This window comes from Orcinus orca, chromosome 17, assembly GCF_937001465.1.
Source record: "Orcinus orca chromosome 17, mOrcOrc1.1, whole genome shotgun sequence".
Lineage (NCBI taxonomy): Eukaryota > Metazoa > Chordata > Mammalia > Artiodactyla > Delphinidae > Orcinus > Orcinus orca.
Genome location: NC_064575.1, coordinates 80821158 through 80848885, shown reverse-complemented (window position 1 = coordinate 80848885; position 27728 = coordinate 80821158). Strand labels below are relative to the sequence as shown.

The 27728-nt window shown below is 42.9% G+C and overlaps 1 long non-coding RNA gene across 3 annotated transcripts in view; it reads right to left on the bottom strand.

Annotated features, from left to right (window-relative positions):
* LOC117199640 (uncharacterized) overlaps positions 1-27728 on the bottom strand; it is a 126005-nt gene that overhangs the window by 83148 nt on the left and 15129 nt on the right. For all 3 annotated transcript variants that reach the window (XR_007472978.1, XR_007472979.1, XR_007472977.1), the window contains exon 2: positions 15415-15570. This is a non-coding gene — a long non-coding RNA (uncharacterized LOC117199640). The remainder of the gene's footprint in view (positions 1-15414; positions 15571-27728) is intronic.

The following is a 27728-nucleotide window of genomic DNA, read 5'->3' as shown; positions in this document are numbered from 1 at the left end:
TTCCTGCTTTGGTAATAAATGAGGCCCATTTTCAACTAGTTAATTCTTCTGTGATTTTGAAGGCAAACCATAATTAGAAAGAGAGTTCCATGTGCAGAACTTTTAAATACCTTTCTTTTCCACCACATTTGTAAAACTGTTATTACATTGTTTTCTAATTCAACATGAAAAGTTGATACAAATCCTACATAATAGGGACCCTGCTACTTTTTTTTTTTTTTTTTTTTTGTCTCTGATGACATCCACCACCTTGTAGTGGACAGAGCAGCAATCTGGGTCTCTGAAATCTAAAGCCATGACTGGGCTCAGGCATCGGTGTGGGGAGGGACTGATTCTGAGTCCAGTGCTCCCATTTTAAGGCATAACCTTCATACATTACTGCCTCTGTAGCCCACAGGGAAGTTAGCTGCTTTTCCAATTTTAAGTCCTGGCTTATGGTCCCTGCTGAGAAACACAGTAAAAGAAGCAAAAAATTATTCCTCCCACTGTCGACTAAAAAGCCCATGCACTGAAGCTCTGCCTGTTCTGAGGCAGGCCTTCCGCAGGCTAAAAGACTCTCTTTTTCCCATAAGCGGAGGCTTGCCTCATTGGTACTTGCTCAAGTCAGAATCAGCCAGCAACCCCTGAGAATCAGGACTCACCAATGGCCTGGGTCCAATGTCATGTTAACAGTCACTGGAGCACCTGCAGGCGAAAACCCTGCAGGACAAGCTTGAAGCGCCTTGGCCGTGCCAGAAGCAATGTCTCCCCACACTGTTTTGGGCTCCAAATGATCATTCCAATGCCTATCCCTGAAGTTCCAGGCAAAACCTTTTATATGTGGGATTTTAAGGGGGGCATTAAATAATACCTGTGTACCCCCAGAGTTTGAAATGAATCAAGATATGACACATAGGAGGCAGAAAAATGGAAATCAAATATCAGCTCTGTGACCGAACTGGCTGGTTTGGGGACTGTAGCTTCGAGGTGCTGCCCTAATCTGAGCTTCCTACCTCTTTCTCCTCTGCCACACTGAACGTGGGCAGCTCAGTCTCCAGGCGTCCCCACTGCAGGAGTGTCTGCTGCTTCTCCGAGTTTATCACCTGGATAAGCAGAAAACGTGGCTCTCCTGAGCCCATCGGGAAGCTCAGTGACTTCTCCCCATCTCACTCATCAGAGCACTGACTTCCCCTACTGAGTTCCCTGGAGAAGGGGCTTAGGGCTGAAGGAAGGTCAGAAAGATACCTCAAGTAGACACTCAGAGAACAGGACTAAGTATTCCCTAACACTAGTCCCAAGGGACTGCGGTCCTGTTTATGCCTGGATAAAACTCCAGTTCTGTGCTGAGAGCTCAAAACACCCTTTAATAAATAGTAAGTTGAGCAAAAGGCAGAGAAACAGAAAGAATTTGAGAAGTATACGAAAATTTTCTGACTCACATGCCTGGACTTTGCTCAAACCACAGGGCTCCTTTGCCCTGTGGCAACCTGCCAGAGAGGTGCCTGCACGCTAGCTCCACAGCACTGGTACATCTGCCTGGGGAATCCAGGGCAGGGAGAAACTTGGCGGTGAGTCCTCCAGGACAGGGTAAGAAGTCCAGAGCTCAGAACCAGGGAGAACTCAAGTAGGGTCTCATTGGGATAAGAATACGGTTGGGACAGGAATGGGAGGAAGGTTTCAGATTGACGACTCGAATTTCTGCTATAGCAGAGGACTTACTTTCATTGCTCAGGATGGATATAATAGTGGGTTTACTGGACTCATTTAAAGAATCTTTGTTATATAGATGAGGAAATGGAGACCTTTAGTGGTAAAGGAAGTTGGCCAACGTCACACAGTGGCTGAGCTAGGATTTGAACCCTGTCTCCTGACTCCCAAGCCCTTGCTCACTAGGAACAGGAGGCCTCTTTTGACCCCACTTGTCAAAGCCCCCCATGACTCTTCTGTATCGCTCCATCACAAAGAGGAGTGCCAGGGGCGGCCGTGGTCTCCTGAGATGATCCACGACTGACATGCAAATCACCTCCCACCCGGACCCTGAGCATCATCACGTGTTCTTAAAGAACACACATATGTATACACAAATAGTCCCCCAGGTTTGGAGTAGGTAAGAGTCCTTCTGGCATAAGCTAAAAGGGAATAAACAAATACATGGCATATAAAATCCTCAGTAATGGGCGAACAAATTCTAAGTTGGACTGAGGAAGAACAAAATCTTAGAGCAGAAAGAAAACCACTTGAAGAAAACGTCATAAAAACAGCATCCGCCCACTGCTCGCTGCTTCCACTCTCCTTCCTGTCAGCTCCGGCCAGCTGGTATCTCCCTCAGCTCCACCTGCCACAGCTTCAAGGTCCTGTTTGCAATTCTCTGTCAAAGTCTCCCCTCAGTCCCTTAAACCTGTGCCTGGAAGACTGCAAGTCCTCAACATGGCTCTTTCCCTGAAGTGCACTTGACTCACGCTCCTTGTCATTCATGTCTTAAGTTTAAATATCATCTCCTCTGAGTGGATATCACTGCCTGTCTAGAAACATTTTATGACATAGTATTATGCATTATACTATGCAGAATACATAGTATTCTACAGATTATTTTGGAGCACAGGAGTACATAGAAGAAGTGGTAATCCCCAGGAGCCAACATGACCCCCCTATGTCAGATAACTTTCCACTACGGACACTCTTCTTCATGAAACAGTATGAATGGGATGATCACAAACCATTTTCAAGGGCATCCTCATGGGCAGTCTATGATCTATAACGCACTGACACTGACTTGGGGCTGGATGAACATTTGTGCTCATGAGTATTAATGAATTTATTTCAAGCCAGAGAGAGGCTTCATGGGGTGTGCTCTAACTATGACCCAGCTAGAAGCTCAGAAGACATACTTATTTTTGACCTGATGTTAGAAGGGGCAGATCACATGTTTGATGGCTGTAACAAAATTCTAAAGGATTACACAGACTGTAATGACGGACTCACACTAGCAAGATCACATTTAATAAGGAAATAAGAGTAATCCAATGTGCTGAGTGAACACAGGCACAAAAAGTCAATGGCACAGGTGGGGGACAGGGGAGACCCGATTTAACAGCAACCCACATGCAAAGTATTTGAAACTTTTTTGAATCATAAAGGTTAAAAAAGTATTTTTCAAAAAATTCACCACTGAACATTTCCACCAGCTTCAGGACCTAGTAATCCACTTCTAGAACATTCTCCTAAGTACATGATAATAGATTTTGACAGAGATATGTATATATAAAAGTATTAAATTAGCGCAGCATTAAAGTAGTGGAAAATGGAAACAGCCTTAATTTCTAATTACAGAAATATTCAATGGAATATTATGTTTCATTGAGTGTCACGTTTGCAAAGAATATTGAATGACAGAGCATAATCTTTCCGTTTTACAATGCTATCTTTCCAACTCAAGTTGTGCCTCTGATGACAATATTTTAGCCTTCATGGAAAAACTGTGGGGAAAATTTGGAGGTAAATCACATCATGCAGTCAATCATTTTCTCAGCCTCTGTATGAGGTCATCCCCTGAAGCATGCTAGTGTCCCAGAAGGAGGCAAGGAAAGGGCATTTGAGGGTCAATGAGGTCTTGAATCAAGCCTGTCTCACATAAATACTGGGCCGTCAATGCCATTTCCATGGTCAGTGACCCCCAGGGAGAAAGATGCTATGAGGCATCATTTCCTTTAATATTTATTCCTCAAATTTCCCCAGTATAGAAATCACTTAAGAAACTGTCAGTTTTCCGGACACTTTTATTTGCAGCTTGCAGACTGCATCAATAAAGTGGTGCACCCATGACTCTCCCTGTATCCATCCATCATCAACACCAGTGCAAACCAGGCCCCTCGCTTTTCCTCCTGATCTCTCCTGTAGTCATCTGCAGACCTCCTTATAGGAAAGGAGTTTAAGGTGAAAAACTGCAGTTGTACCCTCTGCCTCAATTCCCAGGCGTATAAGATAAATGGCGTTCAAGAAGGTGCTGTGCCTCTGATGACAAAACACCAAGGAGTTCCTGGAGCACTGTTAATGCATTCAGTCCTAGGACCATGCTTACAGTTATAAGAATCAAGATATTTTCAAGGTGACAGAGGGAGCTTTACAGTCATTTTTTTGAGGTTGGTTAAGAAACTACTGAAGAATGGCAAAGCGCAGAGGCTTAAAGTCAGACTAGAACTTGTTTGAATACAAGGTCTATCACTCAGCACTTAGACAAGAACTTGACCAACCCGTTCCTCAGATTTTCAGAAAAAGTATCATGTGAAAAATAAGTGCCTACTTTCTAGTGACACTGGCAAGATTAAACGAGGTGATGCATACAAATGTTTAGTGCACCGGCCTATCAACCTAGTGCTTAATAACTAGGAGTCACTTTATTTTTCCATAGGAAATTGCAGGGACTTTAGAATCAACTAGGCTTGGGTTTAAATCCGTATTATGTTTATTAGTTTGTCTCAATGTATGCAATGTACTGAAGCTCCAGAACCTTGGTTTTCTTACCTATAGAAAGAAGAAAAATAAAACCTTTAAAATAGTTGCTATAGAGGTTAACTGGGGACTAGCATAGTCCTGAAATGGGGTAGAGTTTCAGTTGATGTTTATGGCCTGCCTTTCTGCATTCTTCGCGTGAGAATCCAGGTACTGTGCTGTCTTTTTGATGCTAATCATATTCTTATACCATAATATGCTGCTTGTATAGGGTGTCCTTTGTTTAAGTTGGACCCCTCCCCCCTTCATTTACCCAGAACTCTGTCCTTAAAGGGGTTGCCTATGGCCATTTTGATGGTTTGGGGAGAAAATTCCAAAATAGAGTATAATAAATGTGGTTAGGAAGATTTCCTGTGGGGTAGGAAAGAGAGAAATACTCTAGATAGAGTAGCAATAGTTTATTTATTTAGAAGCTCATTAAGGCCAAGTCTTAGGTAAAGAATGGGGTCCCTACCCTTTTTCTCTTGCAGCCCAATTCTTGTAACCTCTGACTTCTCTACCGGGGGATGGAGTTAGAGACACGTTGACTCATGACCAACCCCATGAAGAATCTGGAATTCCTGGCGTTTGACTTTTCCCTTGATCATATCTATTATAGCAGCCTTGGGACAGCCAGTGGATCTCTGGTCCCCAAACTTGAAACAGCGGGGGATGGGGACAAGAGTATAAGCAGAGGGTTAATTGATGAGAAAAGTCATTTTTGCAATGTTCCAAGGGAACGTTTACAATGTTCCAACGTAAATTCAGAGACTTACGTCACTTTTCAAGGCATAACAGCGATTACTTCCGGTCAAGGCTCAGGCACTCCTGTCCAGGGAGTCTTCCTTTCCCTCTTGCCTCCGACTGTGGTCCTTCCTATAAATTTAGTGTTGGGGGATTGAAGTGAAGGGAGGAATGGTGCAAAGGCTACACAGAGGCAAATGGCAGAAGATGAAGTTCTGGGAAGAAAGTTCTTGAGAAAAGTTTGCATCTTGGCTCAACTTCTTGCTTTTTTCAGTATGACTCAGTTTTGGTGAGAAATAAGTGTTTTGGCTGCTCCTCAAGAACAGAGCCTGTTGTCGGTGAGGACTTGGGACGGCGTGCTCTCCTTCTCTCTGAAGACCCGCTGTCCTCTCTCCCCAAATCCGTCTGCTCTGGCTCAGGAAAGAATGCTAAACGCAGCACGTATGTGTCAGAGATGCCGCACGGTGTCTGCTACAGCCCAACCATCTGGGGGAGCCGGAGCTGCCAACTTGTCACCACGCAGGGAAATCCACGGCGCATCCTTCCCCACTTACCAGGTGTAAGTTCTCTCTTCTCTGATTAAGCTCTCTGGGGGTGGTGGGGGGAGGGGTGTGACCCAGGCAGCCATATCAGCAAAGTTAGGGTTTTAAGATTTCTTGTTTCACAAATGAGACTCTTAGGATGACAGTGGGATTTTTATAGAGGATAAGGCACACAGGTCAGGGGTGAGAAGAAATTTAAGGCAGGGTTTTCACCCCGGGAGTTTTAAAAGTAATGATATCTGATGCCACTCTCAGAGATTCTGGTAAAATTGATAGAAGGTGTGGCCTGGGCATCGGGATTTTTAGAAGTTCCCTGGGTGATTGTAACGTGCTACAAAGTTTGAAAGCCACCGGTTGGGAAAAGTGCTTCTCAAACTTTAATTTGCATGAGAAGCACCTGGGCATCTTGTTGATGGGGCAGCCTGAGATTCTTAACTTCTAATAAGCTCCTAGGTGATGCTGGCGCCACTGGTCTGTAGAACACACTTTGAGTTGTGAGGCTACAGCTCTGAATATCTCTCAACCTAGAATACAGCCTCCTTCTCTGTCTGCTCAGAGAACAAACTCAAGACTCAGCTTAAGTATCCCCTGGTCTCAAAGACCTTCTTAACTTCTTATGCCATTTCCTTGCCCTCAGAAGAAGTGATCGCTCCTTTCCACGTGCCCTTACTTGAACTGACATGGCTCTCGGTCTCCTTGAAATCCAGTGCAGTTCCTGCTTCCTTTTGCATCTCCTGTGTAGTCAGGCATCATAGCAATTTACCGAATAAACAGGTATGACCCCCCCCCCCCCCACCGCCTCCGCTCTAGTTACCCTGCTTCATTTCACTTTATAACTGTTACGGTTATTTGCTCATTGTCTGTCTCCCTCCATTAGAATATAAGTGTCAAAAGGAAAGGGATTTTTAATCTTCTTGTTCACTGGTCTATTCCCAGTGGTCCGGCACATTGTATATGCTCAATAAATATCTGCCGAATGAATGAATGAATGTTAGACAAGGCACGTATCCAAGGTAAGGCAGTGTCCACCATGACACTTGTCATTTATTGGGCTGGGGGAGATGGGGAGTGTAGTGGGTGTGGGAAATTAGGCAATGCAGAGCAGTCTAGACCCACTTGTGCATTTTTTCTTTTTGTTTTTATTATTTTTTAATTGAAGTATATTTAATTTACAATGTTGTATTAGTTTCAGGCGTACAGCACAGTGATCTAGTTATACATACACATATAAAATACATATACGTACACACATATATATATTCTTTTTCAGATTCTTCTCCCTTATACGTTACTGTAAAATATCGAGTATAATTCCCTGTGCTGTACAGTAGGTCCTTGTTGGTAATCTATTTATATATACAGTAGTATGTTTATGTTAATCCCAAACCAGAGCTGTCCACACAGTACCTGGCACATAGTAAAAAATGCCTCTAGTAATCTTCTAATAATTTTTCTCTGCTTCAATATAAGCCTTCAATGCTTCTGTAAACCTCAAGGTCAACACATTGTACATCACTACACCCACCCACCAGTCATCTACCCATCCATCCATCCACATGTATTTTTTGGTAAATGTCCAACAATAAACTTTTTTTTAATTAGGCAGGGAGTTCACTGCTGTTCTTTGCTCAGCTGGTAAACACAACAAATGTATTTTTTAAAAATTCCTCTCTTTGCTGAGTGAAAAATGTAGGTTCCGAGATCAATCAGAAAAACATGCTTAAAGGTCAAAGACAGAAGCGATTCCACTCTTGTCTATATTTTCCCATTAACCTTAGCATAGATATTCATATCCTTCTTTGTTGATTATGAACCAGAGTCAGTCAGAAATGAAATGCCTTGCTCATGGCAGAGTTCATTTCAGTGTTTTTCTGGGTAGAGTGGGAGAAGTGGGGAATCAGAGAAAGAAAAGAGTATTAACTCCCCAGGCAGACCCAATGTAGGACCCTGTTGAGAGATGTTATTGACTAGATGCTTCTATAGAGACCTGCCAAAAATAGGATTGGAGGTAATAGGAATGAACAAGCTTTAGCCAGACAATCATTCTGTATTGCTCACTGGCCCAAAATTGTTCCCTGTGATGTGCTTCCCAGTAATTTGTCCAGATTTCTATGATCTTAACAGATTGCTCCTGGGTAGAAAATAGCTTGACTTCCCCAAGCTCTGACAACCCTTAATTCTCCTCGTTAATTCTTTTGTAGCCTGTGTGGATTCCAGAGGGAAACACACTTATCTGGCTGTCTGCTTCAGGGGATGATTTCCCCAGGATTGCTTGAGAAGCTGTACTCAGGGAATCTTAACGCACAGAATGGTTAGGGGCAGAGACTTTTGTTTCTCATGGGAGTTTAGCCTTTGGAAACCAGCAAAGCCATGTCTCCAGGAGACAGCCAGTTCACGCGGTTTAACCGGCAGAAGCTGGCAGCCCAGGGGTAAGGGATGGGAAAGGCAGAGGAACATCAACTGAGCCTTGTTGGGGTGGAGGATTTTGCAGCTTCCAGCAGCTGTGAGGTAGCGTCTGACCCTCGGTCCATTCCTCCCCTTTCCCATTATGCACAGATGTCTCTATATTATTTCCTAAAAATGCCTAAAATCTTTATTTTAAAAAGTTGCTCATTTGATCGTTTTGACAGCTGAGACAGAGATACTGAAAGCTTGCCTTTGCTCCATCACTAACCAGTGATCCAGCTTGGCTAAGCCTGTTCCCCTCTCTGTAGCTGTTAGCTCATCTCTACAATGAGAAGGGACCCAGAATAGTGGTTACAAATACAGTCTCCGTGTTCACACCAGCTGTGCTTCTTAGTAGCAAGGTGACCTCTAGAAGTTGCTCAACCTCCATTTTCTCATCTGTAAAATGGGGAGCTCCACAGTACCTCATAAGTTTGTTGTAAAGATTAAATGCATCAATATATGTAAAGTGCTTGGTACAGTGCCTGGCACGTGTTAAGTGCGACATAGACATTTGCTATTTTTAAGAGCAGAGGATTGCTGTTTAAGGTTCCTCCCTTCTAGATTTAAAAGATGAGTCATTACCTCAATGGATATTTTTGGCAGCCTACCCAGCATTCATTTCTCTATTTTCCCTGTTGCAAAAGCCCCAAATATCCTTTGTAAAAACACCCACAAGAACCTCCTGTGTGACAACGCAGCACTGTTACAGACGGTACTGACTCTTCTCCAATGACAGGGAAACAAGTCACTCAGTAAATTTGTTAAAAATAAATTGCAAAAAAAATATTTGGCCAAAGCATCCTTAGTAAACTTGAATAAAATCCACGCGCCCCCCCCCCCCGACACAGTCTTTTACCAGGTTGTTTCTGATGCACTTTATGAGATGTGCTGTATCAGAAAAGATCTCCCTTCTGTTCCCATCCATAGTCTTGCTTTGTTATGGTTTCAAAAAACAAAAAATATGAAACCAAATCTGGACACACAGGTTTTCTGGAGGGCATGATGACGATCGGTTTCATCCATAAGGCAACTACAAAGAGACTCCATATTCATTCACTGATTTTATTCTTATGATAACGTTCAGAGGCCCCATTTTGGCGGGGGAGGGGGGACACTGAGCCTCTGAACAATACTAAACTGAGATTCTTGGAAGCCTAGTGACCCTTCTCACTGGAGGGGGAGGTGAGGCCAGAATCTCAAACATGACTTCCTCCTTTTTGAAACATTTTCACTGGATTTCTAGGAAACCCACACTCTCCTGTTCCTTTTTCTAATCTTTAAAGTCAAGGGCCTAGGACTCTGTCCTTGTCCCTCTCCTCCATGTACACTCTCCCATTAGATAAACTCCTTCGGGCCTATGGCTTTCCATACTGTCTACTTGCTGGCTGATGTGTTGACTGTATTTCATTAGAATGTAAGTTTCAACATGGTAGGATTTTAACTGCTTTATTCAATTCTGTACCTACAGTCTGAAACAGTGCCTGGATTTCATTTCCTTTGGATAATAACTGTACCAATTTACATTCCCACCAACAGTGCACAAGGGTTCCCTCTTCTCCACATCCTCCCCAAGACTTATCTTTTGTCTTTTTGAAAATAGCTGTAGGGACTTCCCTGGTGGCGCAGTGGTTCAGAATCCGCCTGCCAGTGCAGGGGACACAGGTTCGAGTCCTGGTCCAGGAAGATCCCACATGCTGCGGAGCAACTAAGCCCGCGAGCCACAACTACTGAAGTCTGCGTGCCTAGAGCCCGGGAGCCACAACTACTGAAGCCCGTGCGCCTAGAGCCCGTGCTCCACAACAAGAGAAGCCACCGCAATGAGGAGCCCATACACCGCAATGAAGAGTAGCCCCCACTCGCCGCAACCAGAGAAAGCCCGCGTGCAGCAACGAAGACCCAACGCGGCCATAAATAAATAAATTTATATAAAAAAAGAAAATAGCTATATATGTTCATACACACATAAAATATAATAAAATATTCAACCTTAAAACAAGAAGGAAATCCTGTCATTTGCAACAACAGGGATGAAACCAGATAACATTATGCTAAGTGAAATAAGCCAGACCCAGAAAGACAAGTCCTTCGTGACCTCTCTTACATGTGTCATCTCCAAAAGTAGAACTCACAAAAGCAGAGAGTAAAATGGTGACTTTCAGGGGCCGGGGGCAGGTGAGCGAAATGGGAGATGTTGGCCAAAGGGTACAAAGTTTCAGTTATGCAGGATGAATAAGTTCTGGAGATCTAACATTCAACATGTGACTACAGTTAATAATACTGTATCATATACTTGAAATTTGAGAGCAGATCTTAAGTGTTCTTACCACAAACACACAAAATGGTACTTATGTGAGGTGATGGATATGTTAATGGACTTGATGTGGTAATTATTTCACAATGTATACCTACATCAAAACCACATAGTATATTTTAAATATGTACAATTTTTATTTGTCAGTGATACCATAATAAAGCTGGGGAGAAGAAATAAAACCGTTCCTGGAACTTAGTAGGCACTCGATAAATGTGTGAAGGGTGAATGATGTATAATTTCAAATACAAAGAACTTGCTTTGTATTCTCTGTCACTTCCGAGGTTGGCAATGCAGAATAAAGCTTCTCAACCACTTGACCATGGTTTGCCTTTGGGACTGGATAATTCTGTTTGCGGGGGCCTGTCCTGTGTGTTGTACGACGTTTAGCAGCATCCCCAGCTTCTGTCTACTAGATGCCAGTAGAAATCCCCACTTGTGACAACAACAAAAAATCCCTCCAGCCCTTAAGTTCTAGCTATGTGACAAGTAATTTACCTCTCTGAGCCCCAGTCCTCATTATAAATAAGGGGTTAGACTACCCACCCCATAATGCAGTTGTGAGGATTAAACGAGGTAATGTGTCCCAAAATAGCCAGCATGGTGTCCCCTTAATGTTCATTTCCCTCTTGGCTCTGGGACTGAGCTCCTTCATGTATCCAGGTTTCATCACTCATTTTGAGTCCTACTTCTTCTCTTGGTTTTGTCTCACTTGCCTGTTTTCATGGCCTCGGATCCTCCCTCTTTGTCCCAAGAACTGGGAATTTCTTCTTACAGCCAGCCTTCTAGCCACTGGATATGTCTCCATTCTGAATCCCGCATCTGGTTCTGAGGTGCAGCTCCATCTCCACTATTTTCTCCCAGGCTTATTCCATACTTGAACCTCTCCTATCCTATCACCTTTCCAGCCACCTGAACTAAATCAAGGTTATTCTCAGACCAGCAGCGCACACTGGTGGGGATGAGAAGCAAATCAACATGCCTGGGATTCATGTCATCGTCTTCCACTGCACACAAAGACAATTACTTCTCTGGCTCTGGACTTCTCACCTCATAAATTAGAAGACTCGTTAGTTGTTGGTTGGAGTTGCCTTTTCCACTGACCATGAGATAAATATCTATTTGTCTTCCTAGAACCAGCTGAATTTTAAGTTTCCTTCCCATTTCAACCTTGTGTGTCCAGGTTTCAAACATGGGAGTGAAAGAATAGTTAAGTGTTAAGAAAGTTAAGAATTAAGGGTTAAGAATAATTAAGGGTTAAAGTGAAGAACTTCTCAGTCAGAATTATGGTTCCCTCTTCTGTCCCCATCTGGTTGCTTTCTGGTGATGGTGTGATGTAGTGAATAGGGTCCAGGTTTTGGGGTCAGATGAACTGTAGGGGATTGTCACTCTGCTACTCACCAGCACTAGCCATGCAAACTTAGGTAAGTTAGTTACTCATTCTGAACCCCTGACTCTCTTTCGTTCTCCACCAGAAATCGCTCTTATGAGGGCTATATGTATAATGTATGGAAAGCCCCAAGAAACTGCATCCAGCACAATACGGGCCTTTGTTAAATGTCATTTTCTCTTCCCTTTATATTCCCAGTCTAGTACCTCTATTTAATCCTCCTACAATCTAGAATTATACTGTCACCTCTTTTGGGGCAAGGGTCCTGTTTCATTAATCTTTACATTTTCCTACCCTCTATTCTTGCATATTGCTTTTGCATAGTTATGACTCGATTAAGCGTCTACTGGATGAAATGGACTTGAAATTTGACATGCTGTAGGACAGGAAATAAAAATAAATCATAATAAAATATAGTTGAAAATAATGAAAAAAATCTGAATATGGAAGAACCAGAATGATAAAGAGAAATTGGCCTGGGAATTCAATCCATGCTGTTTTCACCTAGGCTTTGTGTGGGTGAGCAGTGATGAAGAGCAAGGACTTTGCAATAAGACAGAGCTGGGTTTGGAGTCAGACCAATCCAGGACCTAGGAGAGTATCTGCCACACAACAAATGTTTCCAGTAATAACTACTTAATGAAGCTTGTAAATGTTTTAATATATTTGACTCTAATTATGTCACATACAAGCAATTATTTTACTTCTCTGAGACCTGATTTATTAATCTGTAAATTGGGAATAATAATGAGAATGAAACAAATTAATGTAAATAAAGAAAGTGGCCAAGTGCCCAGCACACAATTTGTGTGTAACACATCGTAGATACTACTGCTGCAGAGTCTCTGCTTTACCTTGGGCTCGCTATTTGTGAATATGGTTAATAAAAATGCCTGGATGTTGGTAATCATATCCCATGGCACACTGGGCTACCTTTTGGAATACTGAACCTAGAAAAAACAGTGAGGTATAAATTGGACCAGCTCTAAAGCCTGCAAGCTGTGTGCTGGGTAAATCATCTTACTTTTCTGATTCTCTGTGTCTGTAAGTGTACGAAGTAGTTGTGATCTAGGATCTTTTCTATTCCTAAAAGTCTTTGAGTAGGACTAATTGACCTTGACGGGTCCTTCCATTTTTAAGAGCGTACGATTAGAAGAGTAAGCTATATGTCCCTAAATATCGGCCACTGACACCTGTGTGTGTGTGTTTGGTTGCGGGGAGGGGAGGTGGTACTGGGGAGAGTGTGTTGCTGATCCGGAGGGGCAGAGAAGGGGCGTAATACGTGTTGATTATCTATCAGACCGAGAATATGTGTGTCACTCTTCATATATTTTATATATTCCCACAGAAACCCTGTCAGAATTGAGTTCTGAGCTCTGCTTTCCCCATAAGGAAATTAAGGTTGAGAGATGTTAAGTAACCTGGATAAAGTCCCAAGAGGGAAAACGGTTTTTTTTCTTTTCCTCTGTGCTGCCCCTTCCTCAATCCAGCCTCTCATCGGCTAGTGCCTGGATTATTCGTTCAATCGGTGTGACTGGGGACCTCCCAGCCTGCTCCCCTCCAGTCCAGCCTCCGTGATGTTGAGAATAAGACCATTTTATTTCCCTTCAGGAGCCTAGACTAGCCCTGAGGGAAAAATCCAAGCTTCTTAGCACAGTTTCCAAGGTTCCAGATGATCTGTCTCCCACCTACCTCTCCAGCTGCATTGTCACTTTCATCCTTTCATCTGTATTTACTGAGCACCTCCCTCATCCTGGACATTTTGCTGGGCTGCCTCCATAAAGGTAAGAGGTGGTCCTGCCCCTTACTTATAATGTAGTAGGGTTACACATACCATAATCAACTAACCACACAGATACCTGTCCCAATCTATCTGTCTATTAATCTATCTATCTATCTCTCTATCATCTATCATCATCATCATCACCTATTAACAATAACTAACATTTATTAAGCACTAATGATCAAGGAACTACTTTAATCACTTTAACTGTATTTTTTTCACTTAAACCTTCCAACAAGCCTATGAGATAGGCATTTTTATTTCCATTTTCCACGTAAGAAAACTGCCTCATAGACAGTTTAAATGTCTTGCCCAAGGTCACACAGCTAGGAAGTGGCAAGGCGAGGATCTGTGCCCAGGAAGTGGCCTGGACTCTCCACAACCTGCTACTACTCCAGTGTATGGTTACAGACAGTGACAGGTACCACAGAAGAAAGGCTTGGGCTACTACCAATGTGCAGCTAGTGGTGGGGAGCCTGAGGAAACAGTTTTAAAAAGTGATTTTTTTCACCCAACTGCCCTCATTCCTTCCACCCATTATGCACACTGGCCTCCAACAGAGATGAACCCCTTGCTGCTCTTTGCTCTCTACAGCCTTCCCATCATTCCGGATGCTGTTTCCTCTGTGTAGAAGGCCTGCGCCTCTTCATCAGCCTAACATCTGCTCATTCACTCATTTGCCAAGCACCTGCTGGACCTGCTACTGTGTCAGACACTCTGCTAGAGTCGGTGTCTACAGAGATAAACGGACAGGAACTCTGCCCTCTGGTGCTCACCATCTGGAGGGGAGATGGACAGAAGGAAAAGAGAAATACAGCCTGCCTATTCCACAGAACACTAACACCATTTTTAATAACAAAAATACTATATAGAGTGTATACTTTTAAGCCTAAGATGAGTTTTTAATTGTTACCAGATCAACAATCTGAAATCTTCCAGTGATTTTTTTCCTCCGTGCAATAAACCCTGTCTTCCCATCCTGTCCCCTCTTTCCCCTTTGTCCCTTCCTCCCTCCCTCCTTCCTTCCTAGTCATCCCTTGGAGGTGATGTGAGTACCTCCTTTGCTTTCCCCATGTCAGGCACTGCACCTGTCGATCATCCTTCAAAACTCAGTGTGAGGCCCTCCTACAGAAGGCCCTTCTTGAACCACAGGTTCCCAAGAAGGTTGAGGAGGCCTCTTCTTTCTGCTCCCACTGTCTCCTGTGAGAACTGATCCTGAGGCCACAGTGGGAAGGTCTGCGGTCTGCCTCTACTGTAGACTATTCACTCCCTGAGGGCAGGGACTCTATATGTAGAGTTTGACACAGTGCCTGCATAATGCAGTAGATGTAGGTACCCAGTAAATATTCATTCCATGTGTAAATAAATTAAATTCAGGAAGAAACCACAATGGAAAATATGCAGACAAAAAGGGCTTGATTATAAAACTCTTAAGTCTCCTGCAACCTGAAATTCTATGAGATGTAAATTTTCTGGGTACTTATGCCAGGCAGTCTGCAAACCTAATTGCCCTTTGCATAGTCTGTCTCTTGTGATAGCAGGCATCAGACACATCTCTTTACTTAAGACTTATGTAGAACCTCTGATTTTTAGCTGAGCACATGACCACCCAGAGTGAAATCTGTATCTCTTAGACTCTCTTCCAGCCAAATGCAGCCAATAGGAAGTTAGGACCCATGCTACATGACATTTTCACTTCTGTCTTTAAAAATAGGCGACATTCCCCTACCTCAGTCCTCCTGGCTGGAATATCCATCCACCCATGTGTGGTCAAATATTCATTCAGACAAGGGCCATGCCCGAGGGATGGTGGAGCAACAAGACAAGAACTGGAGTCTCCGGTAGCTCGGAATCCTTACGGATCGTGGAACACTCACTTCCAGACCTAAAGGAAAGAGAGACAAAATAGACCTCAATCTTGTTTGAGATGCTGTTATGTGGGAACTCTGTTACATGGAGCCATATCCAATATTGACCAGTACACTGATCTTCCTTTTATAGAAACACAGATTGTCAGAGGCATATGGGACTTTAGAATTAATCTAATCCAGTGTTTCTTAACCTTTTTGGAGTCAAGAATATTTTAAAATTTGATGGAAGCTCACTACTATAAAATAACATGAAATGCATGTCCATAGTTGACCATGGCCCTCTCCTGGTTAAGCATTCCTAGTTTGGTTGTAAACCTTCATTTTAACCACAAGCAAGCTGTGGTTCAGAAAGGCCCTAAAATTTGCAGACAGTCCCATGGGAAATTGGACCAGTATCCCTGATTTATTACCCCCAAGCTGGTGCTTTTTCCTCCAAAAGACACTGTGTAGTTTCCCTGGGCAATGTTCCAGTGATGGCTGTCTGATGGGGCTTCAGAGATATTTTAGGTTTCTTGGTAAATACTGATGACTTAGCCTTCTTTATTCATTCATTCATTCATTCATTCAATCATTTATCTACTTTAGAAGCAATTATTGAGCATCTTCCAGGGTTACGCACAGGACAATGCCCTGTTATACTATAGTGAACAAAACACAGATATTACTCCTATTATTATGTGGCTTACGTCCGATGGATGAGTCAGATGTTAAACAAGCCAGAACACAAGTGCATTTATAATAACAAATTGGGGTAAGTACTACGAAAGAAGTAAATGGGATGGTAGCAGAGAATATTAAATAAGGGGATCTGCTGGGAATGTCAACTTTGTGGAGTTGGCATTTAAGCTGAGATGAAAGATGAGAAGAAACTGGACATGTGGAGGGTAAAGGAAAGGGTATTCCAGGCAGAGGGAACAACCTATGCAAAGATCTTGAGAAGGAGGAAGTTAGAATATTAAGGAGCTGGAAGAAAGCTCACTGTGGTGGGCTCACCTACCTAAGGAAGAAACCGAGATGTAGGTCAGGGCAGGATCGAACAGTCCCAAGTGGACCCTTGATGGCCTCTTAACAAACGTGGGCTTTCATTGTAATTACAATAAGAAGCCATAGGAAGCTTTTCAAGAGACAGCCTTTATCACTTCTTCCAGAGGGAGAAGTGATGTGATTCTAGGTTTTCAAAAGACCGCTGTGGTTGCTTTGTGAAAATGAATTGGGATGGTAGATAAGAGTAGACACAGGGTGGCATTTGAGAGGATACAGTTGTAGCCCATGTCACTACTAGTCAGGTTGCACAGACGGATTTGAAATGTATTTTGGGCGTAGGAGGTACTTTGGCTTGGTGGGGGACTGGCTGCAGAGTGTGAGAGGACAGCCAACAGGTCTCTTGCAAATCGTAAAGGAGTCTTCTATGGAATTCTCCAGCAAAGCGAGCCCAGATACATTCTAAAGTTGATGAAAGATCCTTGTCAACAGCTACTGACCTGCTCACAGACCTTTCCTGAGATGCCAAAGCAAAACAAGGTTAAAATCCAGATTGTTTCAGCAGGCTAGATGCCATTTCTTAACGGAAAGGGTAGAAGTTGCACATTCAGAATAAGGTCAGAGAGAATTTATTTCATTTTTAAAAATAAATTACCACAAATAACTCATAGATTTGATTTGGAAGAGAATAAGATGTGTGCTACAGTTTTGGGGTTATGCTTATATGAACTGACTGAAAAGGCAGAAATTTAGAACTTCAATTATAAAAGATTTTGGAAAACATTTTCATTTAATTACTCATTATAATTATGTTTCTATGGCAATAACTTGGCGTTTTAGAACCCAAAATAGGCAACAGTTGATCACTCATCTACCTTAAAGCAACAAGTGGATGAATATGGGGAAGATTCTCTGTCATCTCTTTTCCAGTCAGGAAAGCTGAGTCCTTCCCTGACTGAGTTCAGGCCTCAGAAGCTTGCTGGAAAATCAAAGCACCCTTCACCTCCCCCCACCCTCATTCCAGCAGGACAGAGGGAAACAAACACTGAGCACATTGTAATGCCAAGTAAGTTCTTATATGTTAATTAATGTTAATTTTCACAACAACCTGGGTAGGTTTTAGTATCTCTACTTTATGTCTGAGGAAAAAGAGCTCAAAGGAAAAACCAGTGGAAGGGTCCACAGAAGAAGAAAGTAGGGTCGAATCTCTAAAACCCATGCATTGGGTCATGTGTCACTCTCATGCAGACTTGCACTTTAAAACTCATTTCTCAAGTGTTTCCCAGTTCTAGAAGTGAAAGAACAATACTCAGAAATTCTCAGAAAGTCCAGTATTCCCAGCAACACTTGGTTCTTAGTTCTGATAACTTAATACCCTATATAGTAGAATTACTGGAACCAACTTTTATCAGTTTGTCCACACCACCTTCTGAGTGACTTTGAAGTTCTTCCCGCTGGAAGCAGAGGAAATACTTCTGCATCCCTTGACTTTGGGCTCAGTCATGTGACCTACTTCAGCCAATTAGATAGTAGCATTCATAAGCAAGGAAAGGCTTGAAAGGCACTGCAGGATTCTATTTGCCCTCTTGTGCTTCTACTGTTATCTGAGAAGAACACGTCCAGGGTAAGCACTGCCCCTCAGCCTGGGTCCTGGAATAAAGCCAGGCGGTGCAGACCTGAGCTGAGACTTGCAGCAAGAAGCCAAGCCCGGCTGACTTACAGCCCAAAGCAGCACCACCCAACCCAGCACAGCCAAGATCAACCAATTCTCCTTTGACCTGCAGACCCATGAGCAAGTAAGTGGTTGTGGTTGTATGGCTTTGAGTTTGGGGGTGGCTTACTATACACCATTTGGGGGACACTGATTGTTATCTTATGATAGTGGCTTTCACCTTCTGGATGTTCTGCTTTGTAAAATGTAGCCAGCAAATACTTTGTGAGCATGGGCTATGTAAAAATCAGTAGGAAGTTCAAACAGTGGCTTTGGGAAATTCAGAGATTAAAGCACAAGTTTCCTTCGAGACAGCTCACAGTCTAAGGAGAGAAGAGAGGGCAAAAGGTACCAAACACATGGGGTAAATAAATGGGGGACTTCCCTAGTGGCGGCGCAGTGGTTAAGAATCCGCCTGCCAATGCAGGGGACACGGGTTCGAGCCCTGGTCTGGGAAGATCCCACATGCCACGGAGCAACTAAGACTGTGCACCACAACTACTGAGCCTGCACTGTAGAGCCCGCAAGCCACAACTACTGAGCCCACATGCCACAACTACTGAAGCCTGCGTGCCTAGAGCCCGAGCTCTGCAACAAGAGAAGCCACTGGAATGAGAAGCCTGCGCACCGCAACAGAGTAGCCCGCGCTCCCTGCAACCAGAGAAAAGCCCTCACTCAGCAACAAAGACCCAACGCGGCCAAAAATAAATAAATAAATTTTTTTTAAAAAAAGCGGGAATGGGGAGGAGCCACTGGATATGGGTTCATTATAGAACTTACCCAGCTTCCAGGATCCAAATTAGAGGAAGGCGCCAATTTAAAAAGCGGATCCAGGTATGCAGTCAGTGGCAGAATGTTTAAGCAGGCTACCTGGCCAGGGGAGCGATACTGTTACCAAACACAAGTCCGTATGCTCAACGCACAGTGAGGCCAAACAATACCAAAACCTCGGAGTCTGGAGCAGAGAAAGGTTTATTGCAGGGGCCTTGCCAGGAGACCGGTGGCTCATGCCTTAAAAACCCCAAACTCCCTGAAGGCTTTCAGCAAAGCCCTTTTATAGGAAAGGTGAGGGAGGAGCTGATTAGTTGTTGCAAACTTCTTGGTGTCAGATCCTTTGTTTTTGCAACTGGTCAGGTCAAGTTCAGGTCACGATGTTCCTGTAAACCTCCACCAAAACAGTGTTATTCTCTGTTCTGCAACTTTTTGTCTAAAGGTGTAATACTCTTAAAGGTCACAGGCTTGAGAATTATACAAGAAAGGGAAGGGGAGGCTTTAAGCTCAGTCTCCATGCCTCCTGGCGGCTTTTAACCCTTAACAAATCCTGTAAGCAAAGCGACATCGTTACCCCTCATTTTACTTGTTTAACGTTCCAAGGACCGGCTCTTCCCTTCCGGGGTCCAGGCCCTGGCTAAGGGTGGGGGGTCCCCACACGGCCCGTCACCCTGCCTGGGAGCGCTCGTCCAGCACCAGGTCTGCGTGCTCCCGCCAGTGCCCAGGCCCCGCTGAAGAGTCAGATCTCAACTGGTGGCGCCCTCGGGGCCAGCTCCCCAGACCCTGCCCAGCTGCCATCACTGAGGGAGCCGGGCGCCCAGGACCCAGCCAGCCCTCAGGCTCCCCTGGCTGCACAAACGGGGGTGGGGGGGGAAGGGGGAGGGGAGGGCCGGGTCCGCAGACCACGACCCAGGGAGACCACCTTCATGGGGACCACCCACCGCGACGCTGACCGGTGTCTGAGCACCCTGCCCCTGTTACAATACTAGACATTCCATAGGGCGGTACTAATGGATTTGTGTTTTAAGATACAGTTAATGAAAACTGACTCCATTCCAGGTTTCCTTCTGAGAACCTTCTAAAATTACCAATTTAGCCCCTTGAGGTAAGTACAATTATTCCTTTCCATTTCCTAGATTAGGCAACTGGGGCTTAAAAAGAGTAAGTAATTTGTTCCAAATCGCACGTCTAATGAGTTGTGGAGTAGGGATGAAACACTGCGGTACCGGGCCTCCGGGCCTCCAAGAGGGCCCTCGGGCCTCCTGCCCCCAGGACTTACCCGAGTACAGTCTCCCCCTGCTTGTACCAGGCTTGGTCTGTGTGAGCAACAGGATACTGCAAAAGGGACGTCAGGGTACAGAGGAGACTAGCATTGCGTTCTTTCTCTCGGACTGAAACAGAGGCAGGGCGGGCGCGCGGCCCTTAGCCCGCGGCACTCAGCTCTCGACTGTTATCGCGAGACCGTTATCGCGAGACCGTAGGGTCCCGCGCCAACAACAGTCAGTCTGGCAGTGGTCCTCGTGGCAGAGGTTGCAGTGACATGCAGATCGTGGCCTTCTCCCCGGGGTCCTCCCAGGCTCTCCATCCTTGGGACGCGCAGGCGAGCTGGGGGGGCCCGGGGACAGGCTGAGGGCTGTGTCCTGCAGAGCTCCAGAGCCCTCGCCACGGCCGCCCACTGGCCGGGCCCAGGCCTTGAAGCAGCAGCAAACCCCTCCCCCATCCCCACCTCCGCGACCTAATAGCGGCTGCGGTCTCCGTGGGTAGCAGTCCACCGAGGCCTCAGCAGCTGGAGTATATGGACACTGCCATTAAGGTAACAGCTTCACCCAGCTTCAGTCGCTCCATTCAAGTTTCAAACCTTGGTCCAGCTTAGATCAGTTGTCCACCCCTAGGAGGTGGCCAGAGGTCAGGGTTAAATTGCAAGGACAGGGCTTCCCTGGTGGCGCAGTGGTTGAGAATCTGCCTGCCAATGCAGGGGACACGGGTTCAAGCCCTGGTTTGGGAAGATCCCACATGCCGCAGATGCAACTAGGCCCGTGAGCCACAATTACTGAGCCTGTGCGTCTGGAGCCTGTGCTCCGCAACAAGAGAGGCCGCAATAGTGAGAGGCCCGCGCACCGCGATGAAGAGTGGGCCCCACTTGCCGCAACTAGAGAAAGCCCTCGCACAGAAACGAAGAGCCAACACAGCCAAAAATAAATAATAATAAATTGCAAGGACATTGCGCGTCGTGACTGGAGGTCCACCTCTGTGATTGGGGCCATTCTCAAAGAAGGGCAATTGTGGTGAGCTGCGGAGTAAACTGATTGGTATTCGCCGCAACACATATCCCTATTGACCCTATACAAATGATTCTCTCCAGGTTAAATGAAAAGCCTGAGGGCTGGCTGCCTAGAGTCCCCCAGCTAAGCCACTTCCAAATTCCTGACCCACAGAAAAATGAGGGAATAAAATTTGTTGCTTTAGGCCACTCATGCAGCAACAGATAATGCAAATGGCTACTTTTTCCAAAGCCCCTAGGGTGTGATACTGCTTTAACAGTTTATAATAATAGTTTTTTTTAAATAAATATAAATATTTCTGTCACCTTTACAGTTTATAAACAGCTTCCTCACTTATGCTCTTCTAATACAGGAATCCACTCTCTTTACTTCACAAGGTGCTGACGCATTTCAGGTTTGTAAAATTTCCAGTGGCTAACTTTTTGCCTGCTATTCAGCATAGGACAGCAAAAAAAAAAAATGTGGGGATTGGAATCAGACAGGCTGGATTATCTTAACTGAGATAAAAATTATATACAGGTAAATAAACAGATTTATAAAGGTACCGTTCAAACAGTTTTGACAAATGCATGCTCCGATACAACAAAAAACACGAATAAAAATAAGGAGCATTTCTGTCACCTTAGAAAGTTCTCCGTAACCCATCCCATGCACCCTAGAAAGTTCTCCATAACCCAACCTATGCAATCTCCACTACCCTAGAGACAACCAGGGTTCTGATTTCAGTCACCAAAGATTAGTTTTGCCTTCTTTGAACAAATGAATTTTACAGTATGTTATATATGATTACTTTCACTCAGTAGAATGTTCTTAACATTCATTCATGTTGCTGTGGATACTTTATAACATTTATTGCTAATTAGTATTTTGTTGAATTAATATAATTAATATAATGCAATATATTATAAAGTACTGCCTTCTTCTGTTGATGGGTTGTTTCCAGATTGCGGCTATTAAATTATGCTCTTATAAACATTTTGGATAAGTCTTTTCTTAGACAAATTTTCGTTTATCTTGGGTAAAATACCTATGAATGGATTTGCTAAATCATAGGGGAGATGTATAACTTTGTAAGAAACCGCCAAACTGGTTTTCCAAAGCATTCATATCATTACCTTCCCACCAGCCGTGTATGAGGGTTCTGGTGGCATTACATTCTAGCCGACACTTGGGGTTATTGTTTAAATTTTAGTCATTCTAGTAGATATGTAGTGGTATTTCATTGTGGTTTTAATTGGCTTTTACTTGATGTCAAAGGATGTTGAATTTCAAGTCTTTTGCCTGCTTTTATAATATTTAAAAATGACTGACTTATAGGGATTAGTTTATATTACGGACATGAGTTTTTTGTCAGATATATGCACTGTGAATAACCTCTCTCAGTTTGTGGTTTGCCTTTTCCTTTTCTTAACAGGCTTGTTTTTGTTTTTTATTGTTTGTTTTTAATGACTAGGGGTCTTTAATTTTGATAAAGTCCAATTTTTCTTTTGGGGTTATTTTTGTGTCTTTTCTAAGAAATCTTAGCCATGCTAAAGTTTGAATATATTTTTTCTTCTATTTTTTCTATGAATATGTTTCTTCTTTAAGAAAAAGAAGATTTAATAGTATCGGCTTTTACATGTAAGTCCATGATTCATCTTGAATTAATTTTTGTGTTTGATTAGGAAAGTATTGGAATTACTTTTTTATTCCCATTTGCTGAATAAAATTTTCTTTCTTCATTAAATTGCTGGCATGCATTTTTAAAAAATTAATTGATCCAAATGTCCAAATGTGTAGGTCTGTTTCTGGATTCTCTAATTCTGTACTATTGATCTATTTTTCTATCCTTAGGCCAATACTACACTGTACTGACTGCTGTAGCTTTACAGTAAATCTAGAAATCAGATAGTATAAGACTTCCAAGTTTTCCTTTTTAAGATTATTTCATTTTCTAGATCCTTTGAATTTTTATATACATTTTAGAATAAAATTTTCAATTTGTAAAAATCTTATGTAACATATTAAATTACGCTTGTAAAGGAATTTATCCATTTCCTCTAAGTTATGGAATCTATTATCTTTTTAACATCTTCAAGATCTGTACTGTTATTCTCTCTTCCATTCCAGGGTCTCCTGCTTTAAGTTTGCTGGGCTTTTGGGGTCTATAGGTTGATATTTTCATCAGATTTGAGACATTTTGGCCATTATTCCTTGAAATATTTTTTCTGCCATATTCCCTCTAGACTCTCCTTTGGGAACTCCAATCACACATATTCTAGACACTTGATATTACCCCACATGCCACTGAGGCACTTTTCCTTTTTTCAAGTTTTCCCCCAGTATTCTTCAGATTGTAACACTTCTATTGATCTGTCTCAAGTTTATTGATTCTTTCTTCTGCCATCTCTAATATATTGTCATTAAATAAATTTTATTTAGGTATTATAATGTTCAGTTTTCGAATCAAAATCATTCCTCTATTTTTAATCATTATGGCCATCTTTTCCTTTATATCCTTGAATATTTTTATAATAGCTCTTTTAAAGTCCTTATTTGCTAATTCCAGTGACTGCATCATCTACTGACTTATTTTTCTATAAATTATGGGTCGTTTCCCTACTTTGTATATTTAACAATTTTTGAATATATGGTGAACATTTAGAAAGATACATTGTAGGAAATCTGGATCATATTGTCTTCTTTTAAAGAGTATTACATTCTGCTTGGGGAGGTATTAAATTATTGGTAGATCCTCTCAACTTTCCAGGCTTGCAAAGTTTTTTACTTTGTTAAGGGCTGGTTTGTTCTCATTTTGTCTATATCCTAGGGATTGATCCTGACTCTAGGAGTTAGTCCTTACTCCTAAATCTTGGCCTTTATGAAGTCTCAACTAAATCCTTGAGGTGCTCAGTGAGCTCTCTCCTCTCTGGCTGGTTTTAAACTCCCATATCTACCAGTTTTCCATGATCTCTGCAATTTCAGCCCATAGCAGCTGCTCTCTGCTAGACTTTGTGGAGTCTCGCCTTGTGCACATTGCAGTGGGAAGCCCCAAACATATGTCTCAACCTGCCCTCCTTGAAGATCTCACCTCTCTGTGCTGAAGTTGAAAAAGTGTCTTAAAGCAGAGAGCCAGACCAAACTTGAGGTTTATTCTATGTGATTTTCTTTTCTTAAGTATCACAGTCCTATGCTCCTTGATGTCCAAGGCCTGAAAACAATTGCTTCATATATTTTTTAAGTTTTTATCACTGTTTGAAGTAGAAAGGTAAGTTGTACTAGTTCCTCCATTGTGACCAGAGCCAGACTTACTGTGTTGCTGTGTGACATTGAGCAAGTTAATTCATCTTCTGTGTTTAAGTTTGTTTATTTACAAATGAAGACCATAATACTTAGACCATGATAACAGCTACTACACTGTTTATTTTACTTATTCTGAACCTCCAATGACCCACACAGTACGTTTCATGTAGGAAGCACTCAACATATGTTCATTAGTTAACTGTATTCATTCATTCATTCAAGAAATGTTACTAAGTGAACACCTACCTCACAGAGATGTTGTTAAGAATAAATTCAATCATTTATGTAACATCAGTACAAAACTTGGCTCAGAGTAAGGATCCAGGACATTATAGATATTTAAAAGAAATAGAAACTGAAATTAATTCTATTTCTAGGCCCTAGGGTTTCTATTTAAAAAAAAAGAATCAGTAGGATCTTAGGTAAAAAGCATAAACATGCCTTGTGTTAGAACATCACTGAATAGTTTACGAATGCCATCATTGATCTAAAAATGTATGGGGTCAGCCCGTCCTCACTGTTGATCCCATATCTGGAGCATTCATGAGCCTTGTATGCCCAGTTTGTTAGGGAGAGCACTGATGGCTGAATGGCTGGTGGACCAGTGGGTGTTAGGACTTTTGCCCTGGTAGGGTGAGCAGGCTGGCTGAGCTGACTTGGCTGAATCTCCGCGGCACTCCCCAAGGATGGTGTCATTGCCCACACTAATGAGTCTCTGCACGTGAATAACTTGTAAACAAGCCATGATTTCTGTCCCAGTGTGAACTACAACTGCAGTGGGGCAGCTGGGAGAGGAGGCAGCAGGAGGAAGCCGGATTTATGAAGCTCCAGGGTGATGTTCAAGCCTCCGTTCTCTGGCAACGCACTGGCCACCTGATTAACAGTTCCTTTTCTACATCCTGCTTTACTTTCCAAAGTGCTTCTTGCACCTGTGACCCCGTTTGATCCCCACAGCATCCCCCGAATGGACAAAGGGCATTATTACATGTCTCCATTTTACTGATAAAGAAACAGAGCATGAAAGAGATAACATGATTTAGCAAAGGCCACATAGCTGGAAAATATGAGAGCTGGGTTTGGAATCCCTGTGGCAGAGGGCAAGTATTATTTCCATTATTTAGAAACAATGGTTTTCCATCTCTTTATCCAAATGACGGGTCATTGCAACGTGCACTTGAAAAGTGGGCTGGAGGATAGGGATACAGCCGGTCTTTCTATCTCCATACAGAGTCTTAGCACTTCAGAGCTCAATGAGACCTCACATACGCATAGGTCCAGCTACCTTATTCTGTAGACGCTGAAATGGAATCTCAGAATGGTCCAGCCACTCCCTGAAGCTCAACAGCAAGTTCTGAGGGCGACCTGATACACCATTCCTCATCTTTCCCTCACACCATGCTGTTTCTGCAAAAGCCTCTGGCCTCTGGCTTCACAGAATCAAACAAAACAAGGCCATGACAGCTTTGGGGCCTGGGTAGAGCTCAGGCCCTGACTTCACTAAGAGGCCGTGGATCAGTTTGACAGGTCACCATCAAAGAGAGCCTTTATGAAGAAGGTGCTCTGAGACACCCAAGCAGTACCAGTCAGTACGTTTTTGTTAGTTTCTCCAACCCTAAGCTGAGTCAAGCTGTATTGATCAAAACCAGTTGGGAAATGAATTACTGAGGCTGATCTATAAAGAAATTCAATCTGGAGATGGAGCAAACCATCGTCAGGATTCCTTATTAGGCCCTTCGCACCACGAGCTAAATAAAGCAAACAAACAGACAGGCACACAAAGGGCAAACTTTTTCAGGGGATGAAGATGACACTGTGGTTGGGGAATACAAGGCCATCTAATACCATAGGAATTGACCATTTTTTAATAACCAGCAAATCGATCCCTCTCTAAAAATGCGCCCGAGAAGTGAGAATGAGAAGGGACTATATTAACAAAGAGGGATGGAAATGAAATTAAGCCCCTAACACAGCCTTTTCAGTATCTCTAAGATAGGAGTGGGATCCTGTCAGAGACTGCATTCTACAGAGAATCCGAAAGGTTTACCTCATTTAATTAGGAGAAAAGCGTGTGGGGAGAGAGGGAGTCTTCTGGGTTGGCGGGTGCTAGCAAAGAGATCGAGCCCTCTGTTTCAAAACTTGCTTAGCAAAAGCAATTCTAATTGCTGCCTTTGTTATAAAAGATTAAAGGTAGTTATGTCCCGGTGTACCTCGCTTTCATCAATCAATATGTTCCTGAATGGTTGTGTGCAAATCAGATTTTTGTAAACCAAATCCAATTTAATATGCCCTCAGAGAGCTTGTTGTTTCAAGGAACCACTTTGGTGAATTCTTTGGTAAGGCCTAAGACAATCCCTTAATATATTGGGTTGGTAGGTTTAAATTTTTTTTTTTTAGATGGTGATAAATGTTATTCCCTCTCCCATATTCAGAAGAAAGGGCTTGAAAATAGAATGGAAATAAGATGACTTAATGACACGATATAACAACTAATGGTTGTTATTAACCTATCTCCTATGATAGGTTAATTTAGTAAATGCTGAGATTACCTCTTGTATTTTTTATGTTTGTGGCTGTGATGTTGAGTGATGACTAGTGTTTAGCATTAGGATGATGAGACTCTTAGAAAGAATTAAAAAGGGTTACTTGGAAGGAGTCTGAAGAATTATCTAGTCCAACCTCCAAAACAGAGATTTCTCTTTGCAACCTTCCAGAAAGACGACTATTTAGGCTCTCCTTAGATACTGTTTGAGTGCGCTATGTTATTCATTCATAAATTTATTTATTAAATATTTATTGAGCATTAACTATGTGGGGAACTACGTTCTGGGGAAACGGGGAGAAAACTAGATATAGCACTCACGTTCTGTAGAAATTAATTCACCTGGGAGGATAGATACTCAATAAATAGTAACACAAATAATCGATGCATGGTAATTCTGATAGACATTATGACGATTACATATAGGATGCTATGAAAGTGGTCAGGGAAAACTGACCCAGGGAAGTTGCATGTAGTCTAAGACCTAGAGGATGGATAGGGGCTGAGACAAAGAAGAGCAATTGGAGGACACTATGTGTGGGACTGAGACAACTTAACTTGTGGTTTGAAATGGTTATTCCAGCTGCTATGTGAAAAATGGACTAG